Below are 24,409 nucleotides of genomic sequence, written 5' to 3'. Positions count from 1 at the left end.
TCCACGCCTAAGGCTTGCCTCTATCGGCCGGGCTGCGATTGGTCCGCGGGCCCAGTCATTCACAGAAAACACAGAATGCAGACAGTCACGTGACTCCATAGTCCAGGCGGCCCGGGGGTGTGCGCTCGCTATGGCGCCAGGCGGTTCACCGCCTTCACCCTCCTCCCTGCACTCCGCGAGCTCTCTTCCTATCCGAGGGATGCAATCGAGCTTCGACGCGAAGTGCCCCAGGCCTTCTTCCCGATGTCGACGAACCTTCTAACGAAAAACAGCTACCGAGTCCTCTTTTTTGGAAGTTCGGCAGAAATGATGGAGATTCGAAGAAAACCAGCCTAGTATTTTTTGAAAATTGTATTTTTGGGCGAAACTGATTGTTGAAATATGTGTGACGCCATGTGGGCGAACTTTTTGAGGGAAGAGAAATACTTGTCCTATGTCTGTTTGGAGAGTTCTGTTATTGCATTATAGAACATATGTTACTATTTGTGAAATAAATTTTCTTGTTGCACTGTGACTGAAAATTTTGAAGCAAGCAAGAGAATTAGGGTGGTTAGAGTTCGTATTTTTCCTGTGGAATTCTAATTATTTAGATCTCTTAAAATATTTAGTGTATACACCTGCACTAAATAACAATAGCAATAGATACATGTACTCAATCTCATCTTTCAGAAATCTGTTAACACTCAACCGTTATGATTCCAGTACTAAGTACAGTATAATTACTGATATATTCCATTGTAAAAACTAACGAATATTCCACAGAAAATTCACAGACCTTCAGCTTATTAATCCCTCTAAGTTATCCCAAAATTGTGACAACTGACATACCAAATAAATTGTTAAAAAATCTCCACAACTCATCTACAAGTACAAAACCACAAATAAAAGAAAACCTATTCACACATTCCTATCTGCTCCATACAACTGTATCCTTTTCAAAATATTAGGTTGCTCACAAAATAGTGGTGGCCAGGGGCGCGCGGGAAAACAGCGTAGCAGGGGCAACAAACGGCTCGTAAACGCGGAGGAACGCGAGAGCAGGATGAGAAATAAAGAAAAACCAGAATGCAATTCCAACAGGTTTCGAGAAGGGGAAAAAATAAAGGAGGGGGAAGAAAAGGGGCCGAGAGAAACAAGCGAGGATCGTTCGTAGGCATCGCGTAGCAGAAAACCGACCGGGGTGGTTCTCACCCCCTCGTGCGTTTCGGGCACTGTGTCGGTGGCCCGATTCTCGGAAGGACCTCATTTGTTGCTCACTGCTATATATCTCATTCGGGAGCCTCTCGCCGCATATCCCTCTCTCTCTCCCTCGGCCTGTTGTTGGTGCGCCCGAAGGACCTCGGGATGCTGGGAATAAGTGCATGCTTTTACGAAAACGGACTCCGTTTGCCAGCGGATATGTATGCGTGCGCTGGGTCGTTCTGATCGTGCCCAATAGCTGTCCGTGGTCGGCGACGCGCGCACGTTTCTTTCCCTCCAAAAATCTGAGCGTGAGAACGGAGATAAAAGCGTCGGAGGAGACGCGATAAAGGGGCGAATGCCTTCGTCGTCGCTGGCACAAAAGGTGCACGCGCTGATTACGCGTGCCGTTTCTTGGAACTGAACAGGAGACGGAGGGTTTCCTCCCCTCTGCGATAGTTTCCAAGACGGAGAAATTTTTTGAAAGATCGCGATAACTTTATCTACCCGTTACTCAAGCCTCGAGTTAACGATATTCTCATATATTTCTGTATGGGGAGAAGGGAACGAACTTTTTCTGAAATATGTCGACTGTTTCTATATACATGGGGGATGCACCGTTCACGATAAAATAATTTCTTTCGTCTGCCCCAGGAGAGCCTGCTTTCCTTCACTCTTAAGATCGTCCAGTTTGGGAACCGCTGCTCTGAATAAACACAGAGTCCACGTTCCCGTGTGCACACTGAATTCCTCCGACATGCTCCGAAAATTCAGAATTCCAAAGTAGTTCTTCGGAATCACTTCATTTCCAATTTCCCTACGAACGAGCGTCTTCACCACTCTACCGCTCTTCCGCCACCGACACTCGGCGAGGGCGCGGACCGGAAACGCTGCGAGTCACCTTGCTCGCGGAAAGCAGCGCCGCGGGGCACACGTGGAATCGAAAAGAAAAGCATTAGAAGAAGGCAAAGAAAACAGGTGGTGTGGCAGCGGCGAAAACGGCTCGCGGTCGAGCCTTTGGTCTCGGATCAAGAGGAACAGAGAGAGAGACCGTCGTTCTCCTTCTCTCTGGTGGAGTCCTTGGTCCCTCCATAGAGAGCCTCAGGATACGAGGAAAAGGAGGACCGACGGCGAGGAAGAAGGAGGCGAAGAAGAACGCGGAGCCGGTGCTGCCGGCGCAGAATTCAAAGAACTGGGAGCGAGGTAAACAAAATATTCCTGCTGGTCGGTGTGTATACACAGGTCCGTGGCAGCTTCTTTGGTGCATGTGTGTCTCTCGGGGCGCGAGAGAGCAGGGCCGAGGGGAGGGGGGAAGAGGGCGGGGTGCGGCGAAGGAGCGTAAGAAGAAGACGAAGAAGAATGAAGGTGTAGAGAGAAGCCGAGGGCCCTGGCAAGGGCGAGGAGTCGGGCGAGAAGAGAACGAACAAACGTAGGAAGGCATTCGGTGGCGCCGCGCGCCCGCGCGACCGACCGAGCGAGCGCGAAGGGCGAGAAGGTAGCGGGCAGCAGTGGGCAAGGGGCCGGAGGAGGGGAGGGGGCCCGCGGCGCAGGGTGGGAGAGCGTCGGGGGCCCGAGAGAGGTAAAGGGCCCAGAAGATGGGCCCCGGCGGCGCGATAGTGACGAGCGTGGTGGTGTGTGGCGGTGGCTGCGATGGTGGTGCTGGTGATGCTGCTCCTGGTGGTGGTAGTGGTGACGGCACACAAGGGTAGCCCGTGGGAGGGGGAAAAAGAGGGAGGGCAGAGGCAGAGGTGAGAGGGAAAGGGCGGGGGTCGTGGAATGCGGCCGTGGTCCCGGTATATACGCGCCACAGTCGGCTATGCCAGGGTATTTGTGTATTTATGTGGAACACCGGAGAACCTCGGCGATGGGAAAGAAAGAGACGGCGAGGAGGCTCGCGAGAGAGAGGGACGAGGACGGGAGAGAGCCAATGGCCAGCCAAGGTGTGCTGCCCTTTTGGTACGAGGGAGTGAGTAGATAGGTACTCGGAGCACCCGGCTATGCAGCAAGAACACCAGGAACCAAACGACAACCACCGTCCCACCACCTACCGCACTTCTCTCCCCTCCTTCCCTCCTCCTCTTTTTCTCGTTCCGAGGTTCCTCGAAATTCCAGCGCGGAGTTCCACGTCCCGCGTGGAACGTCCGGAAAGACGCTCCCTTCGGTTCCCCGAAGAAGTTCCCTTCGGTGATCCAATCGCACTACACGATACCCCGATCGATTCAGGATTTTTCAATGAACCATTCTCTTCTGCCTTGAACAACTCGTTCAACAACCCTGGGGTAAAAGTCTCGAAAGAATCTTGTACGTCTCGTGCAGTTATTGTCCTCCTGTCATTCTGGTAAAAATATTTCGAAGCGGACATACACCGTGGAATCTTCCCGCCTTCTTCCCTGATCTTTCTCTCGTTACCAGGAACGACGGACGCGACACGAGTGGCCGGCACGTGAGAGAATGTCGTCAATGCGATGGCAGCGGTTTCAAGAGGGAGCGAGGAGGCCAAGGGCCGAGCACGGGCAAACGGAGGAGGAGGAATGAGTGAACAGGGAGGGAAATGCCTCGCTCGGAATCATCGTGGGCACACTGTGCGCGCTCGAGTACGAATCTCGAATACCGACCGCGAAGCAATTGCGGAGACTGCAGCCCCGGTATTCGAACCACGTGGCTGTCCACTAACTACGGCCTGACTCGCACGCTCGCGACCGCGTTGACAGGACGAAGGGTCAACGACGTATCTGGAAGAAGTGGCGCTCGGCCGACGCGTGATTTAACCGTGAGAAGGCGCGACGGATCGCCAATTTGAACTTTGACTCCCTGGATAAAAGGACTTTTAGGACTATTTTAGGACTCGATAGGGGACCCTTAGTGCTGGTATAGAAAAGAATCTCAAGAATGTTGCTGTCGGATCATTCGCAGAACATAAGTTCCAAGTTGTAACGAAGAATAACTTAATTAAGTACTTCGAAATAGCTCAGGCTTGATGCTTCTCGAATCCACAGAAAACCTAAAACTCTCAAATTTGCAGAATTTCGAACCCAGATAAACTGTTAAGACGCTTCGGATATTGTCCGCACGTTACTATAACCCAAGAGCTTCGAAAGTCTCAGATGGCGCGAGCTGCCAAGGAAACCGAAGAAAACCCGTACCCCATTTTTCCCTGTTTTCCGAGACGCACGCGTACACGCATCATCGTCGCGACGTACACCCACTCGAGCGTGGGTCCACGACGGAGCACGCCCTCTCTTCGTGTTCCGATGGTTCGGAGATCGGGCTGCCGAGGCTCGCAGCATCTCAGGCGGTCCAGCGGCGGCGGCGGCGGCGTCGCTGCCCTCTCCGCCCCCCTCAGACGGCTAGTGTTTTCGGTGGAGGGATCGCGTGTACGTGCAGTATCGTTCGCGAGTGTGCGCCGCTTGCGCTCGTGTACGTGTACCGTGGCGGGTATTAGGTGTACGAGGCCGCTCGCGCGGTTGTACGCCCGACAGAGGGCAACAGAAGGGTGAGAGGGAAGGGGAGAGGAGGGAGGCGTCGCGCCGTGGGAACCGAGGAAAACGTTTCCCGCATACCACCCCTCCCTACGGACTCTCCCGCCCCCTCCAGCTTCGACACACACCGACGCACCGTTTATGTACGTAAGTGGCGTGCGCGCGCGCAGGCACACACGCACGCCACGGGGGCCACACTAAGGAGGTACGCGAGACGAACGTGGGACCACGTGACTGGCCCGTAACTTCACAGCGTACGCTTCTCTCTCTCTTCTCTCTCCCTCTACGGTTCAATCTACATCACCTTCTACCGCTCTATCTTTCTCTCGGCCTCTTTCTCCCTCCGTTTCGTGCGCGCAAGAGCTCTCGCTCCGTCTCCGTCTACTCCTCCTCCTCCTCCCTCCTCCTCATCCTCCTCCTTCTCCTCCCGTCCTACGATCCTTATTCGAACGACGCAGTTGCGCGTACCTACCGCGGGAGCAACTGCGTCGTAGGCTTCTCCGAGAAGGAGATCCGTGTATCGCAGTCGCTTCCTTGTCCGGCGACATCATCATCGGGCCGCGACGAGCTCCGACCCGAGAGACGGCCATCTACATACGCGACTCTGCCAAGGAATGTCGTGCCACGACGACCGCGACGCCGTTGTGAAACGACAATTCCAGACGAAACAGAGGGAGAGAGGAGGGGGGAGACGCGTTACGTTTTGCGTCACGATCGCGCGCGCACACTGCCTCGTCGAGCAGTTCGCAAATGAAGCAATCGGCATAGGGAACTCACCGGAAGCGGCGTCACATGCGGACTGGAAAAAGCGATCTCGAACTGGACTTACCTGAAATCAGAGGAAACGGTTATTAGTTGATGCGATTATGTGCTATCGCTACGGTTGGATAGAATTCACTTTTACGGGTTGGCGAGATAGTATCGAGGTGGATTGAGAAGTTGCCAGCGTTATCTTATTTCACTAATGAGATACACCGGAGGTGTCGGACGAGGTGAGCCAAGGTAAATCGATGGGATTTATAAAGCTTGGTCGTGGGAGGCTCGATTTAGCGACGCGACGCTTGAATTGTGGCGTTCAGATAAGTGGGAATTGCGTTTGTACAGGAATGATTTATAAAGATAACTTTTAGCAGGTGTAAGTTACATATGTGCATATTAAAATACTGTACAGTGTGAGAATTTCACAGAAATTAGATAATGTAAAAATTCTGGTCCCTATACTCCTTAATTAATCTTCACAGTTCTGAGATAGTAGGACCCTCATTATCGAAATCTGACGTATCCTGATGAATAATTGTATTTTTTACTGTAGGCTATTATTAAATCATTTCTGTAGGCGAACATATTTTTTCAAACCTTTTAAGCAAGCTAGGTTTCTTTATCTAAGCCCAACTCTTTCAGCATTCTAAGCTTTCAAAAAATGTAAAAAGCACTAGAATGCTTGTCAAAGTCAAAGTCACGTATTAAAACTCTTTCGATGAAAATAAAAATGCATTGCTTATTTCATCAACGATCCAGCTAGCCCAGAGAGGGTTAAGACTAAATATCTCTACTTTGTATCGCGCAACAGATCAAATATATACCCTCTCAATAACAAAAAAGAATCAACCTCAAATCCCAGACGTAAATCCTTTCGACCTAGAACTAGACCTGGAACCAAAAACAGAAAACCTCCATCTCGAAATAAATCTCGAGCAGCGCATCGACAATTTAGCATCCTTTCACGAGCGTCCCGAGGACGAGCGCACAGGTAGCTCGAGGCGGGCTGGCACGGAGCAACGTGAGCGCGCGGATGGCCCGTGTACCAGGTAGACGTACGCGTCGAACGTGGAAATTTGAGACTGACACACGAGCAAATGAAACACGTAGCCGTGGTCGGAAAGCCATAGAGAGAGTTCCTCCTCTGGCAGTGTGAAACTCGATTATTCGGTGCGAGGCGAAGGCGGGATTCGCGCTTCTGTACCGGTTTCGAGTCGGACGCCTCGCGCGTCGCGCCGCCACGGTTCGGCGTGTTAATTAATCTTGTTAAGGCTGCGACTGACAACCGCGTCCAACAGACGGCACGTTCGAGAGCGACTGTCGATCGACTTTTGCGTCGTTGACTTCAACGCGACGCTGCCCCACGTTGGCAATACCATTTTTGCCTCCCATTCTCTGTGCTCTCTAAAAGCCCACGTTCCTCTCTCTCAATCTCTCTCTCTCTCTCTCTCTCTGTCGACCGAGCAAACATCGATTGTCTCGCGGAGACTCGCGTGCTCCGCCCGTATTAATTCCCGATTCACCGTTGCGAGCGTAACGGACGCAGGGCGTCGATATCCGGCCGAAGGAAGGATCGAATCGATCGGGGGGCAGCCGCCGCGACGAACAAATCGTTCGCGCGCGAAAACGATAGCGGGCAGGGGGAGGGCGAGTTTTGCGGGGATGGACGAATTCGTCTCGTTTGGAGCTCTTCCAAGCGTATTTTTTCTCCTCCGGTTGTCGGGAGAGGGAGACAGCGACTAGCCTGACCGGGAGGGATACAGGATTTTGGTCGGGAAAGGTGAGAGAAGGAACGCCAGCGAGCGAAAACGATCGAGCGAGAGAGGAGAGGAGGAAAAGGAGAAACAGAGAGGATATACGCATTCAGAAAGACAGGGGAGGGATAGGGGAGAAGGGGGGGAGGAGGAAAGGACGCGGTCCAGATGAAAGCGGCCCATGGGAGGTCGCCGCCCTTCCAGGAACCCTTATAAACTTGGACCCGATCTTCCTTACACGCACACGCGTGTAGGCACAATCCGCTAGAATAATCCCCCCGTGTGCACGGCCACCAAAGCGCAGCGCCTCCACGCTCACGCGCGCGAACCTACGCCCACACCCACGCACGTCTCTTTCTCCTTCTGTTTTTCGTAGATTCTTAGATTTTTTCCACGATAAGTCGAGCTTTCGTCTCTGCGGGTGCCGCCGCGTGGGAAGCTACCCCGGGGCGCATTCACACATGCGTGGCGCGAACAGTCGAGGAAATTTTGCGTTCCAACCGTACGTTGGAAGAAAATTTCCTCGAACGTTTCTCGTACGAGCTCCCTGCGTCGTGATTGCATGTTACGATGTGTTTGAAGCGCGGGAAACTTGCGAGGCGACTCTTCATCGCTGGCGGATTTCAAAGCTGAAACTTCGCGTAACTTCGTGAGACTGTAACGAGCGAAAGAGCGGGCAAGAAGCGTTTTAATTACGACTGTCAGACGAGGGGGGTTGACGATTGTTTTAGGATAGGGGTGTGTCTGTCGTAGAAACAGCTTGTTGAGTGGTGGAGAAATAGGTAGGTATTTTATGAACGTATGATTCGTTTCTTAAGTATTCCGCGAATTTTTAAATAGCTATTAATCTTTAACTATTAAAACTAACAAAAGTTTGAGTTTTTTTCGTCTAATTTATATATTTGTCGGTCTCGTACAAAAAACGACCCTTGTTAATTTTTGTCTTCTTTCGCTATCTTGCTAGGATACCAAAAAATTGATATTATATGTTCCACTATATTTGCTTCTGTTCACTAAAATGTGTTCTTAGAAAAGAATCATAAAACTGGACAGGGGTTGTTTTTTTTATGAGGCTTTCATTGTCTCTTATTACGTATTTATAATTTTCTGCTATCTCTTTGGTAAGTTTCGAATTCCAACGTGAAAAAGGACATCGATTCAAAGACAATGACACCTAAGAAAAAGACAAACTTTTGGCACAGTATGATTTAAAATATCGCGAGCTAAAGCGTGCACAGACTGGTAAACTAAGAACATTCGTTTTCTTAATATTTCCATAAATACCTACTTAGTTGTTTATAATGGAATTTCAGTGGTCCTAAAATATTATACAATATTATTACATTAACACTATCAGTTGGAGATGAAGAATTAGAAACCCTGGAATTCATTCCCATCAAGATTCTTTATCAAACGATTATAATAAAGATAACTAGTGAATAAGGTAGTGAATAATGATCTACTCCATAAGTACCTACTAATGTACTGCACTATAAATTATTCAAATTTTACCTTCAAGTATAATTATCAGAATATTTGCCACCGCGTTCCGTATGCACTAAATAATCGCATCTAATCAACTCTATAACCCTATAACACGCTAAAATTAATTTTCAACTCGACCAAAATCAAGCACAATTTCCTTCCATTTGAAAGGTACATCTATCCTCTCCGAAGCATCCCTAGCACCACTGCTTTGATAAAATCAGATATTCAAAGCGTTCCTAGCAGCAGATACGTATCTCAAGTCTCACGTAATAAGTAGCTCGGCACAGTGCTCGCGCTATTAAAGAATAAAATTCGTTCAGCTAAAGAGAGTTTAAATTACAAGCATGGTTCTGACAGGTACCTTCTGAGGGAGAATTCTCGCTCGTTCACACGGCAACCCGCGATTATTGCATTTACGAACAACGAAGCACCCAGACGAATCAAACAGCAGAGAAAACGTACGACGAGAACGCATTTCCGCAGGACGACTTGGAATTAGCAGGAAAACGCGGGGAAGATGGCCAACGCGGACAACGCGTACAGTGCTCGTGGTGAGCAAAGTAATCACCGTCAAAATTGGTTGACGAGACAGTCAGATTGGCCGCTAGCCACTTGGCTGCTCGATTGTCCAGACACGCCTCCGGCGAAATGAAATTTGATTTTGTCGGGCAATTTCGCGCCCAAATCAACTACCCTTGCCGGGCGAGGAAAGAGACTCGCGCGAGAGCCGGTTGCAAGCGCGAACGAGCCGCGCCTCTCCCACACCCCGTCGCGTTGCGGGCTAAGGGAAACAGGGTGGCGAAGAGAGAGGAAGAGAGAGGAAGAGAGAGGAAGAGAGAGGAGAAGAGAGAACGAGAACGAGAGTCCCATAACCTCGTTAAGGGCCGCACCCTCGCGGTATTGGCCTCATTGAACGCTCAGAGGCATCTTTCCGAGTGTCGAGTGGTCTCTCAAAAGTTCAAAGGGTAGAAGGTGGCCGAGGGCTCCGCGCATTCGGGGAGCGACTATGCCGCGCGATCCTCTTCCGGGGCCTCCGAAAACCGTCTCTTAACCCTCCGCCAGGAGGTATGAATGCCCATCGCCTCGACCCTCTTTGGGAGCTCGCATCCCTCTCGCGGTTGGAGAAACGCGGAGGGTGCACGGTGTACCCGTCGAAGAGAAAGAATTCCCACGGGGGAGCGATGTCGTGCAGCTCGCGCGCGCGCAAACAGTCTTGATTACACGAAAATGTTCGGTGATTCGATTACAGAGAGCGCGAGTATACTTAAGCGGAGCGCGGCCATCGCCGCCTATATAGTCCGTGTAATTCAATTTCTTTAAAGTAATTACTTGTTGCTTCTACCGCTCCGAGTTAGTTTCCGGTTGAAAATCAATGCCGTCCGCGCCGCCTGCTTTCTCATTATGCGCTGAAAGCGTCTCTGGCCGAACGCGATCGATTAAGGAGCATCCCCGATGTCGAGGCTGGTCAAAATTAACGTACGCTGCTCGTGCCGCGCTATTAGTAAATTTCACGATATCTTCGCGGTAAATAATCGCTGGTGATAGCGTTTCAGGGACGTGGGAGGAGGGAACGACCTCGGGAGACGCTGAGAAGCGACGTGGGTACGAGCAGAACAAACGATCGGTAACATCCCAGAGCCGCCATTGATACGGAGACCGTAGGAACGAACGCGTGGACACGGCGCAGCCTCGAGACCGGCTTTATGGCTTTCTTGCCGAGGTTCTTTTAAGGATATGACGTCAACGCGAGGCGGGGACCGGCAGGAGGCGAACGAGTGCGAAATATTGCCGATAATCGTGCCAAGGACGACTGATTTGCGGCTTTTGTTTGTGCGCGCTGAAACGACCGTTCCCGATCCGCCATTTTAGCGATCGGTTTCGCGTTTATCTTGGCGCTCTTGCGGCAGAGGCAAGAGGCATTTGTGGGTCCTCGATTTTTAAATATTTTTGAGAGATGCTACTGTCTATTGTGATATTTAGGTACTGTGCTACTAGCTGAGGTAGTAAGTACATGGAAATTTTCAGTCATTTAAAAGAGGAACTTACTCCAAATCAGAGAATGCTAAAAATTGTTTCAATAAGAGCTGATATTTCATATGTCGCGTTAGTTAATTATTCTGCATTATAGGTTGATCTAAAAATACTGTTGAATCATTGAGAATCCATTATACTTTGTTACTCCAAAAATTGGCAAATACCTCAACAATAATCTTATGATCCCAGGAAACTATACACCAGTTTCCTCTCAATCTCACAAGAGTTCCTAAAGACTTGACCTTCCACCCTTGATTTACGCTCTATGAGTCTTCTACTCTAGTCACCAGAGACACCTGATGCATAGGTCAGCGGTTGAAGATCAAGCGTTTAGGAACTTGTATGAAACTACTTCCTAATCCTTTCTGTATTCTACTTTTCTCCTTCCAATTTTTAGTAGAAACCCAGAAAAGAAGCTAGGAACATGAGTATTTTCTAGACTAACTTTCTCCTCCTAGTTCCTCCTCCCTTCTCTACTCCCTAAGAATCCCTAACTTTCAAATATAAACACTGCAACATAATTTCATTAAGAGTAGGTACCCAATACACAAATCTCATAACAAGATACTTCTACTGTAGTGCTCAGCTTCAAAAACAAATTAAACTGAATCCCACCCTCGACTTCACCAAAAACATGTTTTCACGTGCTCCAGAACAAAAATAATGTCAAACAAGATAACAGACCCGCCACTCCATATACCTCACCGTTTGCATGAAGCAACGAACATAGTTGCTCAACAAAAGCTAGTCGCTGGACGTGCTAAAATAGCCCCACTCGGTAAAAAAGATAAAGCGAAGTGAAGAAAATCGGTGTCGGCACGGCAACGATGGAAAACAGAGAGCGGGCAGGAAGCGGGCCTTCACAATGTCGGCTGACTATTTTAGACCAGACTTCGTAGAATCGTACAGTTTCTCAGCGAGTTTACGGCGCCATCATTCATTCCGTGGTTACTCGAGCGATACTACCGGGTAGTCGATCGTGCAACGATATTGCACACAGACGACCGTGGACGGGGGTCGTTTAATAAAGAAAACGACTCGGAACGACGCGCAGAGAGACCCATCGAACGATCGCGTCTCGGTACCGTTGTTTTTCCTGTCTCGCGACAAAGACGCTAGGCCACGTGCGCGTGTACAATTTTGCGGTCTTAAAATAAACTGGCCACAGAAAAAAAAGAAAAAAGAAAACCGTCGAGACTTGCGCACGCGAGATACGCAGATACGCCCGGCCTTTTCCAGGGGAAAATGCGCTGCCTCGCATTCCGTATGAATCGGAGGATCGTTCGAATAAGCGAATACGAGGACGCAATCGGACGCGCGCCGCCGTCAGCGTCGCTCTCGAACAGTCGTCGCTGTCGGCGGATTTGCATCGGGTACCGGATGTTTACAATCTGCCACTTGACGGCGACCCGCCGCGCTGTCCGTTACTCGCGGCGCGTTTAGCGGATGAATTTTTTTTTCGAGTAGCGAATTTCGATCGATCGAGATCGGGGCTTGTAACCCACGCCATGGCGAGGCTTGTAATACCTTTAGCGTGGAAAAAAACATGAGATACTTAACACCTCATAGCCCCGCAAATAAGATTACAATGAGATTTATATCATCCGATTTACTGCGTGGGACTGTGGTATATGTGAGGTGCTAGAGCTATTATCTGACGTGTTTGAATGACTTGGTATTTTTGTGGTGTACTAGAACTGTAGCTTTAAGTGAAACTAAGTCGTAGTGAATACGGTGTAGGTTAAACAAGAACATACAAATGCTAAAACTGACCTGGATTTTTATATCGAGAAGAAAATTGGTTACTGGGGACTGCTAGTACCGCGTTCGGAATTATTCAGTTATACAGCAATTAGATATTTTAATTGAATTCTGTGCCATTATCTCGTTGGTCTGCATTTGGAGTGCACACTGTCCTACCATTTAGCTGTCCTGTCACTGTTATTTATTCAATGGGAGGTATCCAACAAATTTTAACGTCTAGTTGAGTTTAGTCTACTAAAGAATTTTTGTAACTGATTTTAAAAATTAAAACATGGAAGAGTATAAGATAACATCTCTAGCATCATCAAATTTATTATTCACACTCCTCATGACTACCAAACAACATATACTATTTAACATTCACCACGAAATCAAAACTCTAGTCAAGAATTCAGTTAATTACGATCTCCTTCAGGAGCGAAACAGAAGAAATTCGGGGAACGTATTCCTAATCACGCTGACCGAGCTTTTCGAGTAACGATCGAGCGAACGAGGGTAGCAAACGGGTTCAACGAACCCTTGTTTCTGAATCGCGGCGCCATAGCGACCCCTAAATCACGGCTGGCCATGGCGAATCACCGCTATCGGTACTCTATCTTTCGTCCAGCCATGAAGGCGGCCTGGCTGCGTGCACGCAGCGCATTTTGCATCCACGCGCCTATGTATGCGCCGTGTACACACAGAGGTGCGTGCAGTTGCGTGCCTGGCACGAACTGCGGGAGCGGGCCACGCACCCTCTCCGATAGTCACGCACCAAAACAAACCCCCGTGCACCCCTCGTCCAGCTGGTTATGATCGCGGGAGTTGGCCTTTCGATCGGGTGCTCGACCTGTCTGTGCCTGCTCATTCGTCCAACTCCTGATAACCGTTGTGGGAAATTAATCAAGATGTCCCTTCTATGCATACGCTATCAAAACTTTGCATGCCGATTGGTCGCTGTATTCAGAAGCTCAAAATTTGGACTTTTTGTTGCTCAATCGGCTACTGAGGCATATACACAAATGTATATTAACAAAAGTATGAAGAGACTTTTCAAAGAAATTTCTCTCACTGTAACAGATTCGGAACTGATGACCCATCTGTTGAGTCACACACCTTTTTTCTCATTTACCGAGATCTATCATTTAGATCAGTTTTATGCTTACAGGATTGTTGTCGACAACTGAGGATCACTTTTCTAAAATTTCTCAGTCTCGAATGTGTTAAGTTTCTATTTTCGAATAACTATCCTCAATTTCTTGTCATACTACCTACGTTTAACGAAGCACCTGTGTATTTTTAAAGAAGAACTGGTACGAATGTCTGTCAAGCTTTACCCTGTGTCTCTACTTTCCATTGAAAAGCGAGTTCTCTATCTATAGCTCTAGCCAGCTCGACGGTAGTGAAATTACATATTTAGAAGCGAATTAGAATGTCGTAATCGTCGAGTGCGACGCTGTTTCGTTCGAAGATTAATTTCCCGTAATAACGAAACAGTAACCTTTCCATCGGCGCTGCTTTCTGGAAGGCTCCTCGCGGCGAGTCGCTTTTAGAACGGCGCGATACAAGGACTTTGTGCAAGGACGCCGGTGTGTCGGGCAATTTTTGCGGCGACGCACGCGAAATTTATGACACGTCGCTGTATAGTACACGGAAGGTGAATATTTCACGGCGGTCTAAGTTCAAAGAAACGACGTCGGTGAAACACACGTCTGCGTATCTCGGATCGGTCGTGAAAGGAAAGGCCCGGTTATATCCGCGTTAAAATTCCCCTCTCCTATCCGCGCCGATTACCTGGCCACGTTTTACGACTTTTCGTGAATCGCTCCGTCGACGAGGAACGTGGGACCGTCGTCGTCGACGGCGAGCAGCGGATAAAGAAGACGCGAGACGAACCCGCTTCGTACTCGAGACCCGATAGACGACGTTAAACGAACAAGGGGGTTGAGAATCAATTAGACGCCCGAGTCACCGGAAGCAAGACATGTATGCTTCCTGGCGCGCACGTCATAGCCCATTGTTCCAAGATGAGAGACTTCATCTTCTTGACATACGAGCCACCTGCACCCTCGTTGGGTTTCCTTCGAACTTGCCGTCTCTACATCGGCGGCACAAAGACGCTCGAGAAACGCAACGATATTTACCATTGCATGCGGAACGTCTCTAGGGAAATAATATGAAACTTCGAAACACCGATGAGATGGCTCGAACTGAACCGTGGGACGATTATTAACGGGATCGGGGGGAACTAGCTTTGAGAATTATGGATGGGCAATTGACTGTGTTTTCAACTATGAGATTTCAGGTCTTCCGTGAGACTTTAGATACCTACTATTTATAGAAGGAAGTAATAAGCAATACTCGATTATTGAAGAGTAGATAACTAATTGTTGTTTTTAATAGGTATTTTAAGTATCTATGTCTGATCTAGAGGAATTATCTACTTGCAAGGAGGAATAATATAATTAAAATCTTATCTAGCGAATAAGTATAAAATGTAACTGTTCCTTTTAAAATAAAATAACGTTTAGAAAAAGTATTTATGAATTGCATAAAATCTTCATCTTTTCTTCCTTCTATATCGTTTCAACTTTAAATTACAGACGGAAGTTTTGCTACTGACAAATGCGGTGATCCATTGTAACCTACAGAGTACATAATGAGTTGATTAAAAACTCTCGAAGTATAACACGAATTTGATTTATCGAGAGTCCTACTGAAAATTCGAATAGAATGATCGGTCGTTTGTATCGCTGCTTCGGACAAATTATGAACCGTAACGAGCCGATGAAAGATTTCTGGCGCCTACACGCGGAAGGAGTGGGACGCACACGCGTATTCTTTCATAAAGGAACGCAAAAGAGGCTCATTAAGATCGAGACACGCGAGCTACAGAACCGTACATGCCTTGCCCACAACACATGGTAGGCGTTTATTAGCTGCGAATTGGAAACAGAATTTTTGAGTTTACGAGAACTCTAATTTGGCGTGTAACCCTATCAACTGTTATTACAGGCCTTGTTACTCTATAGATAATCAGATTATACTTATTTCTTTAGTAGGTATATCAGTACCTACACTATCTTAGGAACATTCTTTATAAAATACTGTCTTAATTGAGAACCACATTTAAGGACTATTAACTATAGGTAATTACCTAAACTAAAGTCTGACTTCACATTCTCATGGATATGTTATCATGATTCATTGTATTTCAATAATACACTTCGATAATAGTAGTAATAATAATTTTGCATCACGAAGATTTAGTACTATTTCTCTTTCCCCTTTTCACCTATTTTTCTTTCCCATGAACAGGATATAAAAAGTAAAAATAATATCATCGGTGATATTACAGATAACCTGAACATCCTGACACACTTCGCAAAGAACTGCAACCCCTAGTCGCTTGGAACGCAGGGAAGCGGCCCACGCGAGCGCACAAAACAATGGAATAACGTCAAAGTACAATTATGGCAGTGACCAAAGCACGATTCGCCCACCCAGCAACGTTTCAAACCTCGTTCACTTTTCTGCATGTTCGTTCGTCACTTATCGGTATCGATAGGTCGGCCATTAGTACGCGGATCTCTGCCATTATCGGCTTCATACGTGTCCCGAGTAGACGGAAGAAATACACAGGGACCATTCTGTGGCAGAATTATCGGCAGTTTCGGAGCAAATAGATTTCCACGAGTCTCCATAAAGCGGAAGGAAAAATTCGTCTGCAGCCTGGTTGGACACAGATACAACAGAAATTTCCCGCACGCGATTCTATTAGTTAAACGTTCCATCTCTTTTTTCCCTTCTCCCCGCGACCAGTGGCTCGATTGTTTCGCTCCACAATTCGAAACGCGTTATCGTTGCCGTAGCTGGAATTGCTTCGTAGAAATGGCTCGATAACCGACGGAGGAATTAGAAAAGGGGGCGCACGAGAGGAGGCCGATAACTATTCCATCAGGGATTTCAATATTTTAGGCTCGATCTGGCCCGCGAAACTAATTTACTTTCGCAACATCGACTTTTCCGAAGCGGCCATCAATCTCCATTACAGCTTCCGACAGGCATCGCTCTCACGGACACACCCCTTCTGTATTCACCCTTAAGCACGTAATGTCATTACCCATTTTTGCATCGACTGTCGACGCTTCCATGAACGGCGTGTTTCGGCACTTGTGCAGCAGAGAGAAAAAAAAAGGACAAAAAATGACCCACCGTGCAATGATTTAGAAAGTTTGCAGATAGCTCGATGTCTCTAGCTTTCGATCAAGAAACTTTGCATCGACTGTCGACGCTTAGGTGAACGGTGTGTTTTCATACTTGGGAACCAGCGACAACAAGAAAAGAAAAGAGTGGTCCCCATTGAAATGGCTTCTTATGGTACGTTTAGACCCAGCGAACTAATGCTCGTTCTTTTTCCACTTTCAGCAAAATTCAATTATGAATGAATAAAATCGCCAACTAAATGAAAGACTACTCGTGTCACTTTAATTTTTGTTGAAGTAGGAGACGAACAAGTATTCTTTCGCTTGATTTAGAGAACAATCACACTCGACCATCACCACTAATCGACATCCACCGATCAATTTCAAACAGAAATCACAGGTTCAATACAGTAATTATATCCAAGAAATAATTCACAGTAAATAATTTGCAAGTAACGTTATTATATCTCAAATATAATTACTATATTGACCCCATCGTTTCTACGCTTAAAATTTGGTCGGTGGCAGTCGATTGATGGTGATGGTTGAGCGTGACTGCTCCCTCAAACACACCATTAGAAGGTTCACAGATAGCTCCAGGTCTTTAGCTTTTCGTCAACAAGCTGCTACACGCTCGGAGGAAACAGTCCTCGTGACGCATTGAAATGAAAATCAGCGCGAGCAGTTGGGCCAATCTTTCACCGATGAAGTGGTTGTACCAGTCCCCTCGAAAAGCCCGACTGGTCGCGACAGGTCGAAGCGTGAATGCCAGGGCTGCTCCCTATAACGAACGTTCCGAATTTTGTTTGCGATCGTCCGACGCGGGGAACAGATCGATGGAAACGGGACGGAAACCGGCTCTCGGCGTTTGATGCTGGAGGAAGTGTTCGCGATGGAAACGAGCGCGCGTTACGAATGCAAATCGCTTCTTTTTCGCGAGGGAAACTCGAATCAGCGCGTTCTTCGACGCTCGTCGCGTCGCCGTTAAAGCCACCGTCGTCGCTGGGATGAGAGGTTCTAATTACAGGAAAATGCAAATAGTTCGAACGGAACTGCCAAGTAGTAAACCAGTAATTACGAGTGGCACCGGCAGTTCCTTGGGCACTGGATATGGAAATCGCCGCGGGGTTATTGTTTCGCTAACCAATATTACTCTTTTCCTTCCTCTCTGCTGCGATTTATTGGTACGCTCTTAGCGTAACGAAATAGTTTCTGACTTGAACGATGACCCCTCGGTGGCGTCAATGCGAGACGATCGATTAGGAAAATTATGGTGCTGAAAGTCAAGCTCTCGAGCTCTGAAAATGTTTATGGTTACTTTTATGATACGCTTCAGTTTATCGCTGGGATCTTCCCTAGGATTGAAATTTGAAATCTGAGTGTTTGGAAAAGATAAGTGATTGAAACACTTTCGAAGAACAACGTATAATTGAAAAACTCAATGAGAGGAGTTCGTTGTGCGAAGTTTACTCCAAAACGAAATATTCTAAAAGGTATTTAGTACGACAGAGGGAATTAATCGTTGTATACTATTGAAACCACTATCATATACAAGAGTTTTTCGATTAATTTCTAACACAAAATAATGTCTAATATTTTAAAGTTAAATACCGTCACTAGAAATCAACGCAATATACGTAGATAAATTGAATCCTCATTAAATAAAATATTAAAAATGGAAATTAACACAAGGACTACATTGTTTTCCTAAGCTATTAACAACATTTGTATCCTCAAAATACGTCATGTCGTTGTTGGAATACCATTTCGCTCGAAAATGAATCGCTAACAGACAATAAAGTCGCCAAATGAACAGTGTCCGAGCAAGAACGTTCATTAAAGCGTCACGGTAAAGCAATCTTCTCGAAACGCTGAAGCGTGTAAGCAACGAAAAGCAATTTTCTCGATCCATTGTCTTACCTTGTTCGCCGCTAGTTTCCACGAGTTCGCCAGAGAATTCCCTCGAGTCGTTGTATCGCGGGTATCAGACACACTGTGGATCGCGACGTGGAGGAAAAACGTCTGTCGGCTGAGAAACCTCGAGACGCGACGAGATCGATCGCAACGGGGTCGAAAACCGGGTCGAGGGAAAAATCGCGCGCCGATACACGTGCCACCACGAGCATTTTCCGCGATCACGATGCGCCAACGCGGTTCTCACGTGTCCGCAACCCGGTCCGCCATCTTGCGCGTCCACCATGCGAAATGCAATCCCCACCACGAGTCAGGCCCCTCTTCCAATCTTGCTCGAGCGAACTTTTTGACACGAGCGTCGGTGTCACCGCGAAAAGGAATTCTCAGCGGGTCGAATAGAGGATCCCTGGATCACACACTGATCGATTCTTTGATGGGCCATCTCCAATTCAGATAAAAACGATAACTGGCGGAGCAGTTTCGAGGCAGCGATGGATAGACGTCGGAGACAGCTTCAGCCGAGGAACGAGCTGTGAATTGCAAAGCGCTGCATGATTTTAATATCGTGCAGGCTGATTCAGTTTCGCATAGTCGTCTGGTGAGTCACTCTGTGCTCCTCTGAGCGTTATCATGCTGCGCTCGGCTGAGATTCGGGACGTCAAGTACCACGTGGACGTTCATAATTGCTTTTCCAGGGATTGGTAGCGTTTTCAGAATCTTCGACTGATTTTAGCGGGCTTAGGTAGATCTCGAGCTCTGTTTACCGAGAAATACTCCGTTTCGAGGCTAGCTGACCTTGTCATCTTTGAGTCGTCCTTCGCCACCCAAGGGTCACTGGCTATGGTTCGTGCTAAACTCTGGCTATGGTTCGAGCTCTCACTGTACCTCGATGGATCGTTTCACCTTGGCGAACGTCGACAATCGATTGGTCGACGATTCGGGCAAGCAATTCGTAGGCGGTTCCACGCGAGTGCGTTCTGTCACGCATCTGAGGACTGTCGAAATTTCTCGTAAACGTTTTCTTCTACGTACTTCAGCTTTCCATCTTCTTTTTACTGCAGTGTACCTGGTGTTGCCAAACTTATACAAATGTGATCTATGTATTAACCTCTTGTATACGAGAATAAGCATTCTCGACACGGGTATGCGCGAAAATTTCCTCCTCCTATGTATAGCCATTTCCATGAACAGTACTTTAACGGTTAAAACTTTTTTCCATCCACGCTTCGAGCAAGTTAACGATCCATGTATCCATAATTCACACGCATTCCTCTCCATCGATAGAACTAAAATAAACGTTCCAGTAATTGGTCAGATTCTCCACAGTCGCTCAAAGAAGTCCACTGATCTGTCTTCTCATTAACTCGTCATCGATCGTCACTGGAGCATCACAGTAGATGCAGGTCCAGGTGCGCTCCGAATCGTCGCGCGGCCCGTCTATGGTCGGCACGCTTGGGCAGCGGCGTTTTTATCGGTCTGGAATAACATACGGGACGCTAAGCGTGAAGCGGCGATGGGTGAGTCGGTTGTTCGAAAATAGAGGCGCCTTCGGTGGCTCGCTCGAAGCCGCGACACGACGCCGTTATCCGTCTTATCGCCGGGGCATTACGTAAGCCACCACGTCGCCCACGTCTTTCGCAGAAAGGGCTTCGCGCGCGAGCGATAGGTCGACCCGCTGAAAAACGAACGAGAAAAGTGAGAGGGGTCGGGGGGGTCTGGACGATCGAGCTGGCGGCAATTTGGAGAACGAGACGAAATGGAACGGGCAATTCTCCCGGTGGCAGTGACGCGCTCGAGTTTCGACGCTTTCCTCGTGACGAGCGACCGTTCTCGGCGGCGCGTTCACGTGAACGCGATTTACTGCGCAGATTCCGAGTTACGCGGCGGTTCTTCATTCGGTACCTACGTCGCGCGCACGATAACTTCTCGTTCGCTCTCCGTGTCCCGCTGCTGCCCCCTCGGACGTCGAACTTTCCTTGTTCCCCACTTCGCCGCGTCTTTAACCTCTTTTCCAATACGTGCGACTTACGTTTTCGCTTGTTTCCCTCTTGCCCGTTATCCAACTCGATCCTCAAATCCGCTCGAACTCCTCAGCCAGCGATGCCCCACGGTTCGTCGCCTCTCGATCAGAATGCCTGCTCCAAACGACGCTCGACTTCGACGTACGTGCTTCTCTTTCAAGGTTTCACGCACTGCATCGTGCTCCTACTGTATGGGTTATCGTAGGGTAACACCGTCCGCTGTCAAGTCCGTTGTTACCGGCCGAACAGACCCGCTCCGTGCGACCGTTTCTTTGTTGTCCTCGCGCCTGCTCCCACGAGGGATTCCCCGTATCGTGTTTCCTCCTCGCCCGCGAGACGTCTATCCATTTTTCGCGCACACACCGATTGCCGCGCTTCCTTTCGCCCCGATGCTCCAGGACCGTGCCGCTCCGGGCTTTCATTCATTCTCCTCGCTGCTGTCACACACGCGACAATCGAAAACCTCTGCCTCTCCTCTGTCGATTCCCTCCGATCGGTCGAAGAATCGATGGTACGCGAGAAACAACCTTAACGAGGGTTATACATAGAAAGCACAGCCTCGCTGGTATACTACTCGTACGTGTGCCTCGGTGCACACGCGGGCGCGCATGTGTGCGAGTCCCGTGTACCGAGAGTCGCGTGCGCGCTTCGCTTCTGCGCACGCGAGAGACGCAGTTCGAGCCTAAGGAGAGAGAGCGGCGACGACGACGGCGGCGACGGTTCCCTGGCTCTCGTGCTACACACTGGGTGGCCCGGGTTAGCGTACAGCGCAGTTAAAATGGCCGCGAGAGACCGTGCTGTCTCCTCTCCTCGTCTGCGCCTCGGACGTTTCCCTCTCTCGCGTCGGCTGGCGGCACACACGCGCGGCGACGGCGGCATCTCGACGCGCCGCGACCACGCGGGGCCGCGCGTGAAATCGGGACGGGCGGGCTCTGCTCCCGCGGCCGTGACTGCTCGACGACGGCGGACTGGACGCGCGACAAAAGGCATCGGCGAGAGAAGAACGGACAAAGGGACGATTCGCGATGACACTGGGCAGCAGACGCGCGCGCGAAGATCCGCGTGGGACTGTGCGCGGTGGCGCGAGTCGGACGCCGTGCACGTCGGGCACACCGAGCGAGATGCGACGTAGAGAGCGCCGAGAGCGCCGCCAGGCGTCCGTCGCCGGAACTGCGAGGGTAAATAGCGCCCTGTTAAGGAGGGGAGGCAGCGGGGCGCGGCGAGGCACCGAGAGAGAGAGAGAGAGACAGAGATACAGACAGACAGAGAGAGCGAGAGAGAGAGAGACAGAGAACGTGAGAGGGGCGGGGGGCAGAGCGAGGGGGAGAGCAGGGAGTCTCGCGTAGCGAGCAGCGTACGCGCCGCCACGGGGCGGAGGGGGGAGAGCGAGAGGGGGGCAAGGGTCGGGGAACGGTGACGGGCAAAGGGAGGAAGAAACCCGGCGAGAAAGAGGGAGTGGGACAGAGAGACAGGCGAGCAGACGGAGGGGGAGGGGAAACATCTCAAGAGTGCGTCGGGCCAAGTGCGCGAGTGTCGTCACATCCGGTATTCGGGGTGGCGCTGTACTGGTCTGTTTGTATGTGTACGTGCCTCGTTTGGGTACGTGTGCGTGCGTGCGCGCGATAAAAGCCATGCTACTATACGCACGCACACGCAGCCCTGCGTGCGTACGAGGACGCAGGGTGGAGTGAGAGTAGCGTAACGTGACACAACACTGGTCCCCGTATACACGGAAAATTATGTGGCACAGGTCGCAGGGATTCTATGGCGATATGGGCCTGTCACGTGAGACGAGCATGTGCCTCGTTCGGTGGCTGGCTGAAAAATTCATACGACTCGGTTTTGGTCTGTATCGCCTGCGCCAGGCTGATTTCAATGCGTATCGGTGACCATAGAGGAGGATAAGTATGATTGCTACATAGGTCTGGGAAGGAAAAATCGGAGATGGAGCAGTCTGCTTTCGTTTGGGCTGGCTTTTCATCGGAGTTGGTCGATGAAATGTGAAGCCATAGGTCGATTGAATGTGGATTACTATGAATTTAATAGTGGAGAACCGATGAATTTGAATCCCTTGTCTTATGAGTTTTCCTAGGCTACACTTATTGTTAGATGCTTCTTTGCAAAGATTGACAACAGGATGCTTGTTCCGATGTTAGAAACATAATTTGTATTATAGCGTAGGTCACGATATAGGAAGTGCAACTAACAAAATGATTGATTCTGCATTGAAATATGTATCTATAGAAGTATAATTTAATGTACATTGCACTTTCTTATCTAAACCTGACAAAGAAAAAGGTAATAAAAAGTTCACAGTGTGACTAGGAATTACTTGCAGAATTTTCGATAACATCGTAAATGAGGAGAACGTAAGAGTGAATTAACATAAATCGCGAGTACGTAAGTCGAGCTATTACTGTATTTCGATTAGTAGAACCAGGTCAAAACCGATCTACTCTAGCTTACATCTGAACCGGCTTTCCTCTCCAGCGATCAAAACGTTGACAGCGTCAACAGACGTAGATGGTGAGCGTATTTATATTTTCCCGCGGTAAATTATTCATAAAAAAGCACTTTCACGTTTTCATTCTATAGACGTTACGTGCAACTCGCGCGTTCGCAGCGGAACGGGCAGAAGTGCAACGAATCCCGAGCTATGCGGAAAATGGTATCCTTTATAGCAGCGATACTGTTAACGCTGTTACGCATGGCCCTCGTTTCCGTTGGAAACATGCACACCAACATTGAACGACGTAAAGCCGCGCTGTCATTAACGATTCAACATGTGAATGGTGCACGCGTGATCTAGTAAAGCGATTGGACCCGCCTGAATGGCGTGAATGAATTTTTAATTTCACCGCGCATGACAGCAGGAGTACCATCGAGTTCGACGAATTTAATTAATGCGAAATAGGTCGTCCACCTGAAATACGCGGTCCGTTCGGCCGCGAGGAGAGACGGATCCTCTTGTCTCAATTAGGGACAATAAGAAGAGCAAAGAATAGCGCACGACCGTTCTAAAAGTAGCGCGAACTTTGCGTCAAACGACGGCGCGCTCTCGAGTGAACTGGGATAAAACGCGTATCTGTATGGAAGGGCGACAGGATTACATACTGTAGAAAAGAACGCCTGCGCTTTACAGAGGAAAATCGTACAGTACGGACCGAATCTATGTTTCGCTATCTCGTCCAGATATTAGCACTTTGGGTGAATAAACAGATGAATATAACAAATCTGTGGAACTTGTTCCCGAGCGATATTGTTTACTTCACTGTTCTATGTAGACATTCTGAGGCGGTAAATGTGTATGTTGATGTTCAGTGCGTCGTAAATTACCTTTCAAAGCTGATCTATTGGCCCTCGGGTAACTAAATGATTTTGTTTGATTACGTATACTGTTCCTAACCTATTAAGCATGATAAAAAATTCTATATATTTGTTTAGATCTAAGAGGTTTCCACGTACTGGTTGACTACACGTTTAACATATCAGGAAAATATTAATTATTTGGTGTTTGCAAAAATAAACTTTAAATAAACGTTACACCCAGGAATTACAACCCTTTCACTTTTATGAATTATCAATTGCTGTTATTAAATTTCTCAGCTTATTCAGTTCATCCTTTTTTTTATCGAGTTCAATTTATTCCACAAACACCTGTTTCAAATTTGATTCTCACAGATTCTAACCTACGTTACAACATAAAAGTTTAGATCGCTCAGCATTGCACAATTTTCCCCTATGTCCCTGATTGTTACGGAATAGAGACGGCAGAAATAGCACCGTTCGTCGACATTCCTTATAATCCGAGCGTCACCGCCGCGCCACAGGAG

At 48.4% G+C, this 24,409-nt stretch overlaps 1 protein-coding gene across 4 annotated transcripts in view; it reads right to left on the bottom strand.

Moving 5' to 3' along the window:
* The window catches only part of LOC143187366 (serine/threonine-protein phosphatase 4 regulatory subunit 1), a 146,145-nt gene that overhangs the window by 71,208 nt on the left and 50,528 nt on the right, over positions 1-24,409 (bottom strand). Inside the window, exon 1 of one of the 4 annotated variants that reach the window (XM_076391569.1) lies at positions 18,562-18,887. The exons of the other annotated variants lie outside the window; for them this stretch is intronic. The gene's annotated coding sequence lies outside the window, so the exon portion shown is untranslated. Of the gene's footprint in view, positions 1-18,561; positions 18,888-24,409 lie in introns of those variants that run through there. 4 annotated transcript variants of the gene reach the window in all.

The sequence above is a fragment of the Calliopsis andreniformis genome, chromosome 2, assembly GCF_051401765.1.
Source record: "Calliopsis andreniformis isolate RMS-2024a chromosome 2, iyCalAndr_principal, whole genome shotgun sequence".
In the NCBI taxonomy this organism is placed as follows: Eukaryota; Metazoa; Arthropoda; class Insecta; order Hymenoptera; family Andrenidae; genus Calliopsis; species Calliopsis andreniformis.
Note: the sequence above shows the minus strand (reverse complement) of the source record. Positions and strands in the feature narration are given on the sequence as shown.